The sequence below is a fragment of the Candoia aspera genome, chromosome 13 (assembly GCF_035149785.1).
Source record: "Candoia aspera isolate rCanAsp1 chromosome 13, rCanAsp1.hap2, whole genome shotgun sequence".
In the NCBI taxonomy this organism is placed as follows: domain Eukaryota; kingdom Metazoa; phylum Chordata; class Lepidosauria; order Squamata; family Boidae; genus Candoia; species Candoia aspera.
Window position 1 is genome coordinate 433,380 of NC_086165.1, and position 17,378 is coordinate 450,757.

The 17,378-nt window shown below is 53.4% G+C and overlaps 2 protein-coding genes across 8 annotated transcripts in view; both read left to right on the forward strand.

Moving 5' to 3' along the window:
* TCF12 (transcription factor 12) overlaps window positions 1-2,196 on the forward strand; it is a 108,413-nt gene extending 106,217 nt beyond the window's left edge. For all 6 annotated transcript variants that reach the window (XM_063314499.1, XM_063314501.1, XM_063314503.1 and 3 more), the window contains one exon: window positions 248-2,196. The gene's annotated coding sequence lies outside the window, so the exon portion shown is untranslated. The remainder of the gene's footprint in view (window positions 1-247) is intronic.
* A 5,594-nt stretch (window positions 2,197-7,790) lies between these two features.
* CGNL1 (cingulin like 1) overlaps window positions 7,791-17,378 on the forward strand; it is a 48,542-nt gene continuing 38,954 nt past the window's right edge. For both annotated transcript variants that reach the window (XM_063314532.1, XM_063314533.1), the window contains exon 1: window positions 7,791-7,866. The gene's annotated coding sequence lies outside the window, so the exon portion shown is untranslated. The remainder of the gene's footprint in view (window positions 7,867-17,378) is intronic.

A 17,378-nucleotide genomic window follows, 5' to 3' on the forward strand; every position in this document is an offset into this window, starting at 1 on the left:
GAATTTTCTTTCTGGCACGCTAAAAATTACATCCAAGTAATGCTTTTTGCTTTTATTGGGGGTGGGCGGGGACTCTACAGCTCTGGGGCCTCAGATTTTGTAGCTCTGAGAAATGGCCCTGCTGGAAGCAGATTCTCCCATCCAAAAGCCGGAGTCTCTGCAGCTTGGTCCAACTACAGATTAGGCGTCGTTTTCCACTGTAAAATGTAAAAATGCTTCAACAATGCCCTTTTAATGTCCATATCAGAATTCCAGAATCATATGGAAGAGACCAAGAAGGGGATCTTTTCTTCACAAGGACACTCAAAATAGCATTAAACAGGACCATCTAATAGGAGAAGCAACAAATCCAGAAGTGGCCGTTTGAAAAAATTACTGGTCATCCCCTGCCTCAGAAGAGATGGTGCCAGTGTCTTCTTCCAAGAGAATTTTGGCCCCTGAGACGGTTGGCACATCTCCTCCTCTTCCTCTTGGTCCGCCTGTCGCAAGCAGCAGCCTGTCGCTCCAGCACAATCAGAGACTCTGATCTCTCCACTTGGTGTGGAAATTGCCTTGTGCCTAAACTGAATTGACAAATGCATTGTAACTACAAAACATTATTTATTTGTAATGGACCTATAAAGATCCACAGTATGAAGGGAAACATCAATCTGTTTAAAGCTGATAGTTCGGTTGAGATACTGATGTTGAGAAGCGCATTCCGAGAACAAAGCCACAACTGCCACTGACCCTTCACATTCCCACCATACCTACAAGTGTCTTAAAGAAGGGACAAGGGCGTGTGTCATTTCCCATTTCTTTGGCCATCGGACATGTATTTCCTTGGTATATGTCTTGACCTTGAAGAACACTTGCCTCCAGTCAGCCCTCTTATGCACAGCCTTCTGTTTGTTCTGTCACAGGCAGGAGCCATGGTAGAGCCACAGTGCTCCTTGAGCTGAAAAGTCCTTGGTCTTTCAAGTCCTCAAACAGCTCCTTTCCTTCTAGAGCTTGTAATGGGAACTTGTCTCTTTGGTTGAGAGGAAGCCTGTCTAGAATTCCTTTGGCCTTGGAGCTATAAGAACAAGTAAAGCAGATATAAGCACAACTTGGGTCGAAATCCTGGCCTGTTACGAGAGTAGCCTGGTTTTGTCCCTGTGATGCAAGAAGAACCCTCAGGCTGTCCTGATGCCTAGCTTGGTTTCTAGCTTCCCTATGGAGAAGGAAGGTTCCTCCCTTACTGGTCAGCTCCCTTTGCTGCGCATGCAGCAGGTAAGCCATCTCTCTGGGCCACTCCACCTCCATCGATCCTCCTCTGAACTTCCGTAAACACCGTCTTCCGCTGTAGCAGCTCAGAGGAAGGACCGCCATGGTCCTGCCCTGTAATCCTAAGCATGCTCTCCCACAGGCAGCAGGCAGTAAAGATTTGAATAGCTCCTCCACCTCTGGAAATGATGTGGCTCTGACTGGCTTGCACAAGCGAGAGCGTGCTTCAGGTGGTTCCTTACAAATCCTAGTTTTGTTGAGCAGCTGTCCTGAAGTGGCCCTGGGCAAGTCTCCGTGGCCCTTTTCCTTCCGCTTCTCAGTGCTCCTCAGCCAGTGGACTTCAGCCTTGGCCACCTGGTGGGGGGGTCCCCTGCCCCTGTCTGGGCCTGGTGGTGGCTGCCTGGCTCTGTTGGACTGCACAGTTTGTGTGCAGCACACCCCGGAGCTTCCCTTTGTAAAACCAAGAGAGAACATTTGGCTTATTTTTCACTATAGCTAGTCTTTTATACAATAATCTTGTAAGAAAGTTTCTTGAATTCTAAATATTACTCTTTCTAGATTTTTGAAATCAAAAAAGGTTTTCAGTAAAAATTTTCTTACTTTATTTTACTATATTAGGTAGTAAAAAATGTAGGGTTATTTACCATAACCTGTTCATTAATATCAGAAATTTACAATAGCATTGTAAGAGCATAGTAGGGTTCTAGCATCCTGTGTAGTACCTTATGGAGTATTGTAAGAGCTACTTGTCCGAGATGAATTGCTTCTCATCTTGTTACTCAATTCCCATTGTTGGTTCATTGCAAATTTGTACCCCATGTCAAATTTCAAGATGTTACAGATAAACCTTTTTGACCAGCAACAAGAAGTTCAACACTTTTTCTGTCAATGTAACAGAAAACACTATGTATATAACATTTATGTAGCAATAAATGTGCCATCCTTTTGTAATTATTGTTTTCGGTCAATCCTTAACAATTTTAATAGGTTCTCATGGTCTATTTTGGGCAAATCCTTATCTGCACATGAATATAAAGAATGGGGTTCAAATGAACGTGCCAAGGTCTCTCATTTTAAAGATAAGTCAGTGCAAGGCTGATTTTCAGCCTTGTTAATTCTAGTGTCTAAAAAGCGAAGTGAAGCCATTCCCCATTTACATTAAGATTAACAAGGATGCTGACTTTGTTTCTTTAGATTTACACTGCTGCTCTATTTGCTGCCTTAAAAGACCTGGAATACATGCCCAGCATGCAGGCCTGGTTCAGACAGATCCACACGCAGAGACCAGAGGAAAAGGTCACGGAGGGACTTGGCTTTCCAGGCCAAGGCAAGAGGAAGGGGGTGGGGGTGGGGACCAGGGAGAAGAGCAAGGGCTAGGAGCGGACCTGCGGGAGAAAGTCACTGGCTGTAGGGCGGGGCCCTCCAGGGAGGGTGGCCACAGTTGCTTTACACCCAGCTGAAGTGATGGTTCAAGGATGAAGGCGAGGGCAGGGAGAAGGAACTACGGATTTTGAAGGCTGCTGGAGCCTCAAGACAGAAAATGGCCCAAGGTTCTTCTAGCAGTGGCATCCAGTCACCAGGTGGAGAATGAAATGCAGAGATGGCCTCCCACTTAGTTTTGTTTGCATACGAATTGCTATTCTCACTCCATTGCAACATTTAACATCAGTATAAGATGCAAAATCTTCAAAAGGGAGAAGATTACAAAAATAATGTAATAAACCTTATAAAGCAGGCAGAGGACATCTGCAAGTGAGGTGATCCACAATGGCTGGGAGATCCAAGAACAAACACAACCTGCCTTTTGGGAAATAGTATTTGCCCTCAAGTGCTTCTTGCGGGTTCTGTTTGTTAATTGTCACTATATTCATATATTACCAACTCCACACAGATTCCTGGTGGTTTAAAACATAAAGAGCCAGTTTGGCCTAGTGGTTAAGGTGCTGGGCTGGAAACCAGGAGACAGAGAGTTCTAGTCCTGCCTCAGGCATGAAAGCCAGCTGGGTGACCTTGGGCCAGCCACACTCCCTCAGCCCAACTCACCTCACAGGGTTGCTGTTGTGGGGAAAATAGGAGGAGGAAGGAGTATTAGGTATGTTCCCTGCCTTGAGTTACTTATAAAAATAATAAAGGTGGGATATACACATATATAGCCAAAAACACCTAAACCCATTAAACGTGTGCATAAACTAACCCTTCCTGCCTCAGCATCCAAGATCCCAGCAGTATTTATAGATAAAAGCTCTGGAAGGTAACTGTTTTCCCTACCCCACCATTGCAGGGGGTCATCCTCCGACTCTTGGGTGCGCCCTGAAGGGATGGTGTGAACGCAGAGAGGCATTGTGTCCTGACCAACCTCCCAACTCCTGCAAGTTACAGATGTTAGGGATGTTTTCTGTGTCATCGTCATAGCTGCCTAGGGATGCACAAAGACTTTTGCCCTGAGCAAACAACCCAGGTGCCTTTGGCCTGCTCTGGAATCTCCATGGAGTGCCAGTAGTTGCAGGAAGCCCCATCCAGAGAGGTCTTGCCCTTCGTGCCCTGCTGGGGATGGGCCACCCTCGGGGGCTTGTAGTTACCCCCGTGGAAGACAGGATGCTAGGTGGGTGGGCATTGGCTGTCTCCTTAGGTAGGTTTTGGTTACATAAACAAGCTGCTGCTGAGAATCTCATTCTGGAAGCCACAACTGAAAAGGGCTTTCTGTTGAAAAGAACTGATCCAGAGCTAGCTTGAAATACAGTTCTAGAACTTGGATCCTAGCAACACCAGAATCCAAACGATGGCTTAGAATACAAGGGAGCTGCGCCCTGTGGATGTCTGTCTGCACTATAGATCAGTGAGGCATGACCACAACTAGGTGTTCCCTGAGCCAGTTCATGTGAAGGTGTACTAACCCCACCACGTGGGCCACTGGGAAGATGCCACTCAGTGAAACTGACACAGTCTCAGGTACCAGAGGTGGTCAGAGCAGCCTTCCCTGTCTTACTAAAAAGCATTACCGGAAGGCCTTGATTTACTGAGCCATAACGTAACAGGAGGTGGAGGTCAATATCCATGGGCCCATCTGGCAATAACCGTAGTATACAGAAGGACATAAGAGGAGGAAATGATAACAAACATGGATTATCAGATGAAGTGTAATGAAAAAGGGGAAGGATGCCATCTGAGAGTGGCATTGGTGAACACGTGCAGCAAATTGGAGATGTAGGTTTTATTTATGATGAAAGGGCTAAAATGTGCCATATAGGTGGTTACAGGCCTGCATGGAGGTAGGTGGGTGATAGTTGCATTTTGTGTTCCAGTGAACTACGAAATGGGAAATTGTGTAGCATTTTGAGTAAGTTCCGTCCCCGTGAAAAAATTAATTGACGTGAATGGATATGTGAGAATGAGATGATGGGACCATGTAGAGATCCTGGAATGGATGAAGACTGGTCAGGAAAAGGTCTGTTGGTTTCAGATGGGCAATTTCAGTGTACGTTGAGTCATAATTATACCTGGGAAAGAAAGAAACACACACCTAAAAGCCTAACTGGTTTGATTGTTTATGATGGAAGATTGAGAGAGGTCGTAGAAGAGATACTGTGGTGATGGGGTGCTGTATGTAGAACACCATTTTCTGTAGAGTCAAAAGTGGGTCTTTGGAGGAAAAGGGACATGGAAGAGAAAGAAAGGACACTACAGCCAAGTGTGAGCCCTGTACGAAAAAAAAAGTGTTAATCTCTCAGCCCAATTAATGGAAGGGAGTGGGTGGATTCTGGATTTGCCATTTCCTTTTTCCAGGATATTTTCTCAGCATCTCAGTTCAGCCTATAGCCTGGGATTTCCCAGGCCTCTCCTCCAAGTACTGAGGACTGCCTGCCTTGGCTTTGTGACATTAGTGGAGATCAGACAGGAGCTGCGCTGAAAGACCAAAAACTCTGAACCCTGAAACCAAAAGGATGTGGTATTTAAAACACCAGGTTACATTAGGGAAGCTAATAAAAACCCTGTCTAAAAATAATTTAGGTAAATGGTTATGCATATATTTTTTTAAAGGCAGGTGTCTGCTGTTGGCCTTGGGGGGGAGGGGTACTCCCGTGTGTGCAAGTCCAGGGGGATCTCTGTGTGAATGCTGCATTCCACATTTCAAGGATGTGCCTGGAAAGTTTCACTACAGACAATCCCTTGAGTGGCAGAAAGGGGGCCTCTGAACTCTGACAACAGGGGGAAGGGAAGGGGAAGCCAGCAGGTGGGGTCTGGGCACCCATTTCTCTGCCGAAGCGGCCTCTGGCCAGAGACCCCGTGCCTGCTCTGGAAATCCTGCATGGTCCTGCTGTGCCCAGGAAGACGCTTGCAAGCAAGGACCAAAGAGCAGCCCGGCCCCACCTGCACTGCCTTGTTTCCCTGTGAAACCCTTCCCCAACATGCCCTGGTGGCCCTGCAACTCAAAATGCCCTCTTTACTCTCCCCTCACTGTAATCCTTATGCTGGAGTTTAAAAAGATGAAACTACACTTGCAAAGTTGAGGTATTTTTAGAAACAAGGAGTGGTTAGGTTGGCTGGCAAAAGGGCAGAACCCGGGGCTTTGGCCACCCTGCGCTACCTCCCATGGACCAGATTCGGCCTTCAAGAACGGCCTCTCCGGCGGGCTGCAGTGGGGAGGGCTGGTCACTTTGTTACTTGCCAGATTTTCAGAATGAGCCATTGGGTGGTGGTAGTGAACGGGCCTCTGAGCAGTTAAACTGATTAAACACACCAAGTCTCACCTGGGCCAACGTGCGCTTTGTGCGCAGGCCAGCCACGGGCCAAGGTGGTGGTCCTGTCATCCTGGGAACAGATCCAGATAAGGCCTTCAGCCAGAGGAATGTTCACCCCACGGAAGCGTAGAGGCTCCCCTAAGGTAAGAGCAATGGTCGTGGAAGCAGTCGGCTTCTCAGCTTGAGTGGGCCACGCTGATTCCAGGATGACCCAGGTTCCCAGGGGCCAGAGCCCCAGGGTTGCAGGCATGGCCCAGCTGGTGCCCCGGAGCAGCCTCGCCTCTCGGGCCAGGAGCCTTCACAAGCGGCTCGGGTTTCCTGAGCTTTGAATGCTCCAAACTGAGAACGAAGACACTCGGAAGCTAAAGCTGTTGGCCCTCAGTAGCCTGACAAATGTAGCCGAAGACTGCACAGGTTAAGTGGAGAACTAGAGAGCCAGCCGGGTGCCGTGGGTGTCCCCCCAAAGGGTCAGACGGACTCGATGCTTGCACGGGACCTTTCACCTAGAAACCAGAGGAGCCCAATTTCCAGTCCTGCCTCAGGCACAAAGCCAGCGGTGGGACCTTGGGCCAGTCCCGCTCAGCCCCGGGAAGAAGCAGGCCAGGGTGAGCCGCTTCCGAAACCTTGTCAAGGAAACCGCAGGGACTCGTCCGGGCGGTGGCCGGGAGTCAACGCGGGCACCTGCCCAGCCACCCCATTGGAGAAACTCCCGTCCAGTTTCAAGGAGTAACGATGTGTTTCTCCAGCAGGTGGAGCCATTGCATAAGCCCTGGACCATCAAGGAGCCTGACGGGGCAAAGCTGGCAAATCCCTTCTTTTCGTCACTGGGTGAGTCTTCCCGGGATCCTATTTCTTTCCAGAGGACACAGATAAACCGGAATGGCCATTTTGAAGCAACCGGCTGTGATCCCACCCATGATCTGCGAGCTTTGCAAGCAGACAGGGCAGAGGCCCGTCAACAGCCTGGGAAGAGGAAGCCAAAGGTCTGCTGCCAGTCCTCGTGGCCTCCCGAAGACCTGGCGGGCCTTGGAGCTGATCCAGAGCTCTGGCTTGGCGCTGCTGCAGCAGCCTGGTGGGCCAAGGGCCGAGCCGCCCGCCCTCGTGGAAACGCTCCGCCCCGGGGGCCTTTTGCCAGGGAAAGGCTGGGTTGTGAAAACGCTCAAGCTACTCTGGGACTGTTCGGGGGGATGTTCCAAAGACAGCCCCTTCGGTGCCATGGTTCCCAACTGGGCAAGAGTACTGAGATTTACTCCCCCCCCCCCGCGCGCATTGCTCCTCTCCCAAGATGCCTTCCGGTAGCCGATGAGCCAAGCGGGCAGCGCTTCTCTTCCTTTCCGGGGGCTAGGGAGCAAATCCGAGGGGCCGCTTTTCCCTCCTGGGTCAGGTCGGCCAGGCGGGGGAGGGAATGCCAACGCTCGGAAGGCGAGCGAGGCGGAGGCGGAGGACCGGCCGGTCTGCCCGCGCGCCGGGGGCAGGAGCAGCGGCGGCGCCTATCCCGGGTAGGAGCCAGCGCGCAGGCCCTAAAGCGCTGCCCGGAGGGTCCCGATTCTCCGGATGTGCGGAGCGCGGTGGCGAGGGGGTGGACGGGGCGCCTGGCGTCCGGTCCCTGCTCCTTCTGTCCGCCGAGTCGCGGCTCTCCGTCGAGCTCAGCCGGGCGGAAGACAAGGCTCCTGAGCGCGTGCAGAGGGCGGCGGCGCGGGCGGGTGGGCGGCGCGGGCGGCCTTCCTCGCCCCGCCCGGCCCTGCCCTGCCCAGCGGGCTCCCCGCCGCAGGTCCCTCCCTCCCTCGGCGGCCTGGAAGAGGCAGGCGGGCGGGCGGGCCCGGGCAGCCGGACAGAGGCGCTCGGCTCAGCTCGGCGGAGACGCGGCGCGGACTGGATGGAGGTGCGCGGGCCGGGGCGCGCGGCGGGGCGGCTGGCCGTCCGGCGCACGGAGCGGGGAGGAGCGGGTGCGCCGCGGGAGCCTTTGGCGGCGGGGGCAAATTACGCTGCCGACTCGGCGCCTCCGCTTGCTGCGCTCCGCCGGGCCGGGGCACGGTTTTTGGTGAGGCGCTTGCGGTCGGCCTTGAGGGACTCGGGGAGCCCGGTAGGACCCGCGCCGAGCCCAGCACCAGCCCGGGGAGCAAGGGCGCAGCCGCCGCGGGGCAGGGGTGCGCCGGAGCCCACCTGTGCACCGGCTTTGCCTGAACGTGCCCGCGACCCTGCAGCCGAGGGCCCTGTCCTCTCGCGTGGCCCGCGCGGGGCGGCGGGGCCCCGGGCGTGAAGGCGCCTCCAGCTGCCTTTCCCGCGACCACTCGCCCGGCCAGAAACGGCTCCGCCTTTCGCAGCTGGGTTGCAGCCGGGGGGGGGCGGGGGGGGTCTTGGCGGGATGACAGCGGAGCCTGGAGGCGGCCGAGAGCGAGCGGAACGCCGAGCTCCTCCCAGGCGCGCGCGGGGGAGGGGGGTTAGCATCAATGCTCTTGCGGTCTCTCCTCTCCTCGGTCTGCGCGGCGCAAGCCCGGGATGGCAGCTGTGTGCCAGGGCGGCGCTTCTCTCCGGCAGAAACTCCTGATAATCGGGTGCGCCGCCGCCGCTCTGTGAGATCCGCCTCCTCCTCACTTTGGATTACTGCTCTGTTTTGGGGGGCGGTGTGTCTTTATAGTATGGCATTGTTTTTAGAATAATCGGCTATCGATTTTGAGCTTTGTCCAGTAGAGATATAGCACTGCTTTAGGTCAGGTAACCAAAGCCCAGGACCTCTGGCAAATTGCAATGAGGGCCCTGCCCCTCCCCATCGCTGACCCCCCTCTCGGCTCCTGTTTTGACAGCTTGAATGTAGCCATCTCTTTGACTCTGGTGGCTGTGCCAGGCAGTGGATGAACCGGTTGTGCGTGTGGTCTTTCCTCACCCTTCCTTTTAAAATTACAGTATCAATTAGCAGACATGTCATCTATATTGTTCCTGATCCGGCTGGCCATTATTTATATTTTCGTGAAATAGGATACTGAAAGCAGCACGGCTCATCTGACCCATTTCGCTGTGTCAGCCCTTGGCAGATCTGCCTTTTTCATTTTGCGATCCGGATCCGCACCCCATCGGCGGGGCCTTGGGCAGCCCTGCCAGAGAGGAGGGAGGCTCCTGTTCCATGCGAGGCCCTCGCGTGGTCCTGGGGGTCTCTTTTGCCCAATGGGCCCAGGTTAGGGCAAAAGCTTGTTATACAGAACAAGTAATGAATGTGAGATTTGGGACACATGTGCCTTCCTTTCAGCGATGAGGGCAAAGTGTGTTTACTGCACAGGCCCTGCCCCACGTGATCAGAGATTGGGAAGGGAGGCCAGGTCTAGGGAACTGTTACTCATTCAGGAAGCAGAGGGAGACCGGTGCCCCTTGGCCTTTCCTTCTGTTCTTGGGGTCCCTGCCATCCCCTCCCCGCCTTCCACTGATCCAGCTTTTCTTCCGTGGGGAGTAATGCAGTGCCCCAGCATGGAGGGTCCCTCCCTCCCTCTGATTCTCTGCCAACTTGGGAGAACGTTCTCTTGCAGCCCTGCCTGAGCTGGGCACGGAGGGGAGGGGGCAGCCTCAGTTGGGCTCTGGAGCAAGCTCAGGTCCAGTGCCAGTCTGGGAGGAGTCCTCTCTGCGTGCATCTTCCTTCCCTAAACCAACATTCCTTGGAAAGGGAAGGAGTGGTGTGTGAGTGTGTGTGTGTGTGTGTGTGTGTGAGAGAGAGAGAGAGAGAGAGAGAGAGAATGAGAGAGAGAGAGAGAGAGAGAGAGATAAATGAGGCTAATAGCAGCATCTGCAGGGGGCATAACTTGCTGGGGAACTCTTCACCCCCAGTTCTCTGCATTCCTGTAACATGCCGTGGCCTAACATTGCATGACATGTGCAGAGATGATGGCTGCCCCCCTCTTCTTGGGGGTGGTAAATGCTTCCCCTTTTGATTTTCAGCATTGCATGAGCTCTTGGGAGCTTCGCTGACAAAGCAAGCAGAACGGGGTAGCTTTTGAATAGCCTGCCTTGGTGTTTCTCCCCACTGATGGCAGAGACAACGAGGGCCTCGCCAAAAGATTTGTGAGCAGGCAGCCAATTACGAGCCAGCATTTGCCCCGTCGGCCAGAGAAGCAAGAGTGGGTGACACAGCTGGCCACCCTCCTGCCCTGCCGCCTCCTTTCCCTGGGTGCCACTGTGCTGTGAGGCCCTGCTCTTCTGGCTCCATCCTCCCGCTCTGCCTGAAGTGCTCTCAGCATGGAGGCCCAGTGGGGTGCCCTGACACCCCTGCTGTGTGCTGCTGGTCTGCCCTTTGCTCTGGAAGACGACTCGCAAGTCACTGGGGCGGCACAGGGCCAGTCCTGCTGATGGACCACGCTGGTCTTGACAACCGCAGCTGGTTGTGGCTGGGGGGTCACTCAAAGACCTCCGGGTGGCTCTCTCAGTTTCTGAAGATGTCCTTGTGCCGGGAGGGTGGGGAACAGTGCTTCCTGCTTGTCTTGAGCAGCAGGAGTTACCCTCCAGGGCTCCATGGAGGCAGCAGGTCTTGGGAAGGGGGTGGGGGAATAGCACCCTGGAATGTTCTCACACACCTCCACCTCTGGAGGCGGTCCATTGCTGCTGTCAGTGGATCAGAAGGGCTGGCTAGGGGTGCCCCCAGTGTGGAGGGGGCTGGGTCTGTGGGTCCCTGGTGCGTCGATCCCTCCCCCCCCCCCCGTGGAAAGTCACCGCAAAGGAGGAAGCACCCTGCTCTTTCCTTCTGCCATTTCCCCATCAGAACCATCTTCCTGGATGGAGTTGTGCACATGCCACCCCCTGCTGCATTCCAGAGTGGTTAATAACAGCTGGGGGAGGTGGACATTTGTTTAATTGTTCTTCTTTTCTAAGTGCTCAAGGTGGCTTGCAGGGGAGAATCTCCCTAATTTCACCCCCTACCTTGTGGGGTAGGCTGGGCTGAGAAAGGGGCAAGCACAACGTTACCATTCCTTAATTGCTGTATATGTTGCCTTTTAATCAGCCCCCCCGAGAAGCCCCCCCTTTCTGATCTGATCAGCTGCTTCCCTTCTCTGAGAGTGCTGCGTGAGGTGGTGCCCGCCTGCCTGCCTGCCCCACTGTGATTCATGGGTTTTGGAGTGCAGGGAGAGCTGTGCCCTGAGCCAGCGCCTTGGCATGCCACCCATTTCCCTCCTTTGCTGCCCAGCTCCTCCCCGGTTCATGGCAGGGAAGGAGCCTCTGGTGCCAGGGGTTGGATATGGGGTGGCTCAGCAGCCTGCGGACGTGGCGCACCAGCCCACAGGAACGTTGATTTTGATGGGACTTTCACACTAGAGGCCCAAAGTCTTGTGTGGCAAAAATATGAGGAAGGCCAAAGCTGGCTTTGTTTGTGTGCTGCAAGAAATTTCTGGAAATAAAAGCTTGTTTGGGGTTGTTCTTCGTGTCATGTTAGAAGGGAGAATCGACCGGTTTAAATTTGGTTCTAAGTCATTGTTATAAAAACCAGAACGTCTCTGCCTTCAGTGCCAATCCTTACAAGCTGCAGGCTTATGGTAAGCTCTGGCACATACCCAGCCCTGAGGTGGGGCTTCTGGAAGAGTCTGAGCTGCAGAGGGGAGGCATGCAGTCCAGGCTGCAACTGTGGGAAGCAAGTGGGGCATGTGCCCCAGGCGCCGTGCTGGGGGGGTGCCAAAATGGGCACGGAATCCATGTTTGCCCTGGGTGACACAGACCCTAGTTGCGGGCCTGTGCGCAGTTAGGTGCCTTTGGCTCCCTCAGACTCCCCTTTTGCTTGCAGTATGAGGGCAAGATTAGCTTCCTTCTCGCCGCTCTTGTGAAAATGACACCAAACGTATTTTAGGGAAATGCTGTGGCCGCTGGAAAATGGATGCCAGCGCCCACGTGATGATCATGGGACTTGCCCCAGTGGAACCTCCCAAATGGCAGATGACTCAGTTCCATTGACGAGCAGATGAGAACGTGCAGAGAAGGGTCTGAAGAGGGACCTCAGGTCCGAGTGGCCCAGCGAGCCCAAAATGCCGATAAGCTCAGCGCCTGATTTCATAGGAGCAAAGCGTCTGCAGAGCCACCCAAAGAGCGTGAAGCAGCTGATGAGGCCTGGCAGGCGGGTGGCCCAGAGGAAGAGGCTCCCAGCGAGGAGAGAACCTGGAACTGCTGATGGGAAGGGTTGGAGAGAAGGTTGTTTAAGAGGAGGAGCTTTTGTGTGATTGAGAGGGGAGGAAAAAGAACAAGCAGCAACCCAGAAGCCCATCGTTTGCTTGCGGCGAGGAGGAGAATCGAGAAGAAATCTCGGCAACACAGTTGAACATCCACAGTCCTCACTTTAAAGCACATCTGTCCCATCAGTCCTGCTGGTGTGCCTGGACGACCGTCGTGTTCCCACCAAGTGGGCAGGGGGATACGGAGGGAAGTCCTCCTCCTAAAATACCGGCAAAGGGGCTTCGGGGAGGCCTGCAGAACAGCTCAGTGCGCTGGGAAGTCAGCATCAGTGTAGGCTGAGGAAACCGGCCAAGTTGTCACCGAGGTCTGAAGAGACAATGAGATATTTTGACCCCCCAAAGCCTCTGTCTGGAGAAAAGTATTTGCTTGGTCTCAGAAAACGAGGTTAGATTCCAAAAAGGTAATCATTTATGGAGCACCCAGCAATGGACTTTGTGAAGTGAGGGTTATGTCCAGTGTTCACAACATATTTGCCATGCAGGCAAATCTGTTTCCCCCCAGAAATCCTGCTGCAAATACAGCCGTGGCATCAATATCCAGAAGCCAGTGTGGCAATAGATATACGTTTATATGAATAAAATCCAGAAAGAACAACAAATAAATATCTCTGAAGGTATAAAACAGGAGGAAAGCAAAAATGGAAAGTAGAATAAATGGGGGGAAACAGACATTTTAAAAGAGCCAACACCCCCTGACAGGCAGAATAATTCACCTCCAAAAAGAAATATAACAATGTGTGTTGCCTGGTTCTGTGTCGATTTGAAACCCAGGTCTTTGACTAAATAAAAGAAAGGAAAGGAGAGGGCATTTGGACAGTGGCCTAAAACACAACATGGCTAGAAATGGAAGTAAAAATATGAGGCGGAATCAGGGATGAACAATTGGTGAAAAGTGAAGAGGGAAGAAAAAGAGTGGGGCACGTTCTGGGTCAGGTTCCTCAGAGGACCGGAAGGATAAGTGGCTGGCTGGCAACTGCATAAAGCAGATGAACTGGGCAAGCCAGCCGGGCAGAGCCAGAAGCAAGGGGCTGAGACGAGATGGGTCTGCTGCAAGAACGCTGCCTGCGGATGCCAGCCAAGGCTGAGAAACCAAGAGTCGCACCGGCAGGAGAAGAAGAGGTAAGACTGGTACGATGGCCCGAGTCGTATGGCTGGCAGCGTCTGCAGTAAACGAATCTGGCCGAGAGCTGCGCCTGTGAATCTCTGGCCGTGAGCCCTACCGGTCGAAGTAGTGGCTGGGGTGAAGCTGGGCAGGAGAGGAAGAAAAGGGTGGGGTCATGAGGCAGACCTCCCTGAAACAGGAGCTGGAAGATCCATCCTCAGCTTTCCTTGGTTCGGGCACAACTCCATCGGTGGGCCTTTGCCGTGCAGTCGGATCCCTCAACGCAACAGGGTGTGCCTCAGAGCCATCACAGAGCCCCCTGCGGGGCGAGCCTGTCTGGCAAGTCTCCACCCACCATTGGGGATGCTGTTCAGGGAGAGAGTGCGTGTTTCCAGGCGGAGTCAAGGTAAATGGTCTCGTTCCCGGTGGAGGGTTTGAATGTGCGGGGGGGGGGAGGAAGAGACGATCCCCCCTCCCCCCACCCATCCCTGAGTCTGTCCTGCCGGGAGCCTGTCCCTCTGGGAGCATCCGCAGCTCTTTTCTCTTCTGGCTTTCACTGCAGCCAGAGTTTGATATCAGAGGGTTTCTCTCAAGTCGGTCCCGAAGCAACTTTGGTTTTTCTGGTCGGGGAGTCTTGCTGGGGAGGGGGTGGCCCAGATGGGTAGAGCAGTGGCTTCAGCTCACATGCACGGGGTGGGGGGCTCATGCTCAGTTTGGCCCCAGCTGCATTGTTCATCCTGTTAGCTTTCATTTTATTTATGCTGAAAGCAGCTGAGGACCTGGAACAATAAAATAGTGTAGTAAATGTAATAGCATAACGCAGAAGCAGCAGAACCAATGAAAGATGCTGAGATCCAGTGAAAACCAAATTGAACTAGAGGGAACAAATATGTCAAGGACACTTTAGGTGCCACCAGGAGGCTGACAAGGCAGGACGGAGGTTGCCTGGTTCCAAAAGAAAATGCCAGGGGTGTCTACACACACCCTTAGGAAGGGATACCCGCGATTTGAGCCCAGCCCAGCTCTGGAGACCCAAGCGTCCAGGGGAGGACCAATCCAAGCATGTAGGGCAGACCTTCTGATCTCGGAAGTCCACCCCGCACTTTGCTGTGCTTCCTGAGTCTCTGACCAGGGAAATGTCGAGGTTTCCCCTGGAGACTCTTGTCTCAGAATGAGCCAGTTTGCAAAGAAAGGTAGCCCAATGGCTTTCCTGAGTTCCTTATTTTGGGTGACTTTCTCTTCCCCTCCCCAGCCTGTCTATCTTGCTCCAGCTGCTCCCCCCCACTGGTCAGAGGCTGAGGCCTTCCTGGATCATGCAGCTGGTGCAGCCTAATGGCTGGAGGGAGAGGAAAGCACCGCCCCCATGCCCCCCCACCCCCCCATGCTTCACAGTCATAACTTGCAAGCCTGGATAGCCAGCTGAGCAATCCAGTAAAAATGCTGGTGGCGACTTGCTGGCACTGAAGATCCCAGCTGTTGCATTCAGCCTCTTACTTGCTTGGCACGCCCTCAGGGAAGGCTCTGTGCTCAAGGTGCACTTGGCTTGGCTGGAGTGCAGATGTGTCACCCTGCTAGTCAGAGCACCTCCAGAGTTTGGAGGGCCTTTTTGCCTTCCTGTATTGCAGCTGAGTATCTGGGGTGCCAAAGATTGGGGAGTTACCATATCAATCGATTTCCACCATCACTGAGAGAGCTGAAAAGGCCATCTGTTCTAACTAATGTAGCTGGATGCCACGCCCCTGCGAACACGGCGCTGTTTGGCGAAGCAGCCGGGCTTCTGGAATGTCAAGGCAATGCCAGCAGAGAGGGCAGCGCTTGGCTGGAGAGCCTGGCGGAAGGATGGTGCTCATCTTTTGCCTCTAATGTGCCGCGTGCCTTTGAAGAGCCTTTAAAGCAACACTGAGCTTCTACGGAAAAATGTCAGAAGCAACATACTTGGATCAAGCATCGTGGAGCTTGGAAGCACTCTTAGAACAGGAACTCACCTTAATTTCCAAAATGCTGTCAATGGGCGTGGCTAATAATGGGCGGGGTTTTTTCCAAGCAAGACATTCCCCCGGTGTGAATGCAGAAGGCAGAGTGAAAACAGGAGATCGATTCCACAAAGGGAAATGCTGAAACCCGTCTGACCACTCCAGGAGCCCGTTCAGTCCTCTGGTTAAAGGGGGCGTGCAATCTGCCCTTCATGACGAAGGGTCCTAATCCGCCCCAAAGCCCGGCCTGGCCCAAGCTGGGTGCTGCAAGATCTTTCCCCTCCTCATCTTGCAAGGAAGCCTACTCGGCGGCCAGTTAAAGCACACAGGATTGTGTCCAGGGCATGGTGTCGGCTCTCACTGAGCGGGCTGAATTTGCAAGCAGCATGGACAGTGATTGGCCTCTCCTCCTTTCCTGGCATCCTCCATCTGAGAGGCCCGGGAGTTGGGGCACTGTTCTGCAGTGCCTCCTGGGCAGCCAGTTTGCGGGGGGCGGGGGGGCAGGGTGCCATAAGACTACTTTTCTGGCTTTTCCAAAGAGCTTGTGGGACCGTGGAGTGAGAGGCTGCACCTAGAATGAATCGTGGTGCCCTTCCTAGAAGCATGACATGGCATTAATCTCCTTGTGGGACTCCACGAGGGTGCTGGCTTTATATTCTGATGTTGTTTTATTGAAACTGTTGTTTGAAGGTATATCTCTGTGCCGGCCATATGATCTAAACAGCATTAAGCACCCAAAACATGAAAAATGAAAAATAATAAAACGTTAAGAGGTGGCAAATTATCTGATACTAGTAGAATCTGTTCAACCTGTTTTTAACTGGTTCTCCCTAAATCATGAGCCCCAGTGTTGGGATTCCAGCAGTCTCTTTGCTAGACTCAGCCCATACCAGTTGCATATTGTTTCCTACAACCATGCTGCAAAATCGGTTAAAATAATCTTTAGATGTTTCTGTGGATTTCAGAGGATGTGGGATCTGGCTGGGTGTGATCAGATGTAGGCATTGTTTCCTAGCTGCCTCTTCTGATAATTCCTGGAAGCTGGACTGTTGGAGTGAGGAGTGGTGAACATGCAGAATGAACAAATGGCGCTCAGCTGAAAGGTGCTTGGAAGGTCACGGAGGAACGGCAGAGCTGAGAGAAGTCAGCCAATGTCATTTCCTGCAGTGGGCCCCCCTGTGCTTCCTTTCCCCTTGCTCAGCCTTTTCAGCTTGAGCTGAAGGTCCTCGCCTGGGGCCAGTGCAGTCTGGAGCTCAGCACTCCCACCAAAGCAGGGTGCCATTCCCGATGGCAAGCACAGATACGGGGAGGAATGCTTGCGTAAGAGGGGTGGGCTGCGCCCCACACCGAGCAGCGACACGTGTCAGAAGGCGAGCCTTGCCCTTTCCTACGGCCTTGGAAGCACATAGTCTGTGGGGACGGCTTGGTAGCCTGGGCTGTAGAAGACGGACCAAGGCTCTGGGGCTGGAAGACAGGATCGGGTGGCCCGTAATGGGAAGAAGGGGACCTGGTGACCTGGAATTTGTTCATCAGGACTCAAAATAAAGGTCTAGCAAGCACGGCAGAAAAGCAGAATGCCTGATGTGAGTGTAGGAAGGAGGCGGCTGGCTGGGTAGAAGTTGCAGGCTTTCCCTCCTGAGCCTGTGCAGAGGAAGGGACAGAGCAGCCACCTCCTGTAGGGTGGCATCCATCCCCAGGGAGACCGAGGGCGGGTGCACGGTCTGGGCCTCTCGGCCTCCATGAGACGTGGGAGGGAAGAGCCTGTCATTCGCCTGGCCTGGAATTTGACTTTTGCCTTTATTGCCGGTTTTCCGCAAGGCTGGGAGGCCCATGCCTGATTTGAAATCTCTCCCCCAAGCCCATCCTGACAGCAAAGAATCTCTTTGTTCTGCAGAACTGGCATATTTGAAATGTAAATTTTCAGCATTACGGATATGCTGCTCTTGTCTTCCTTTGTTCGGTAGGAAATCCGAATGCCGGGTGCTAAAGGTACATTTCCTGGCTTTGACTCAGAAGCTGATGCAGCAGAAGGGGAGGCCAGATTAACCTGTGTGTGTACTGAGGAGCTAACAGTGTCTATCAAAATGTTGGCTTCCAGAGTGTTGCGGGGAAGGGATATCGT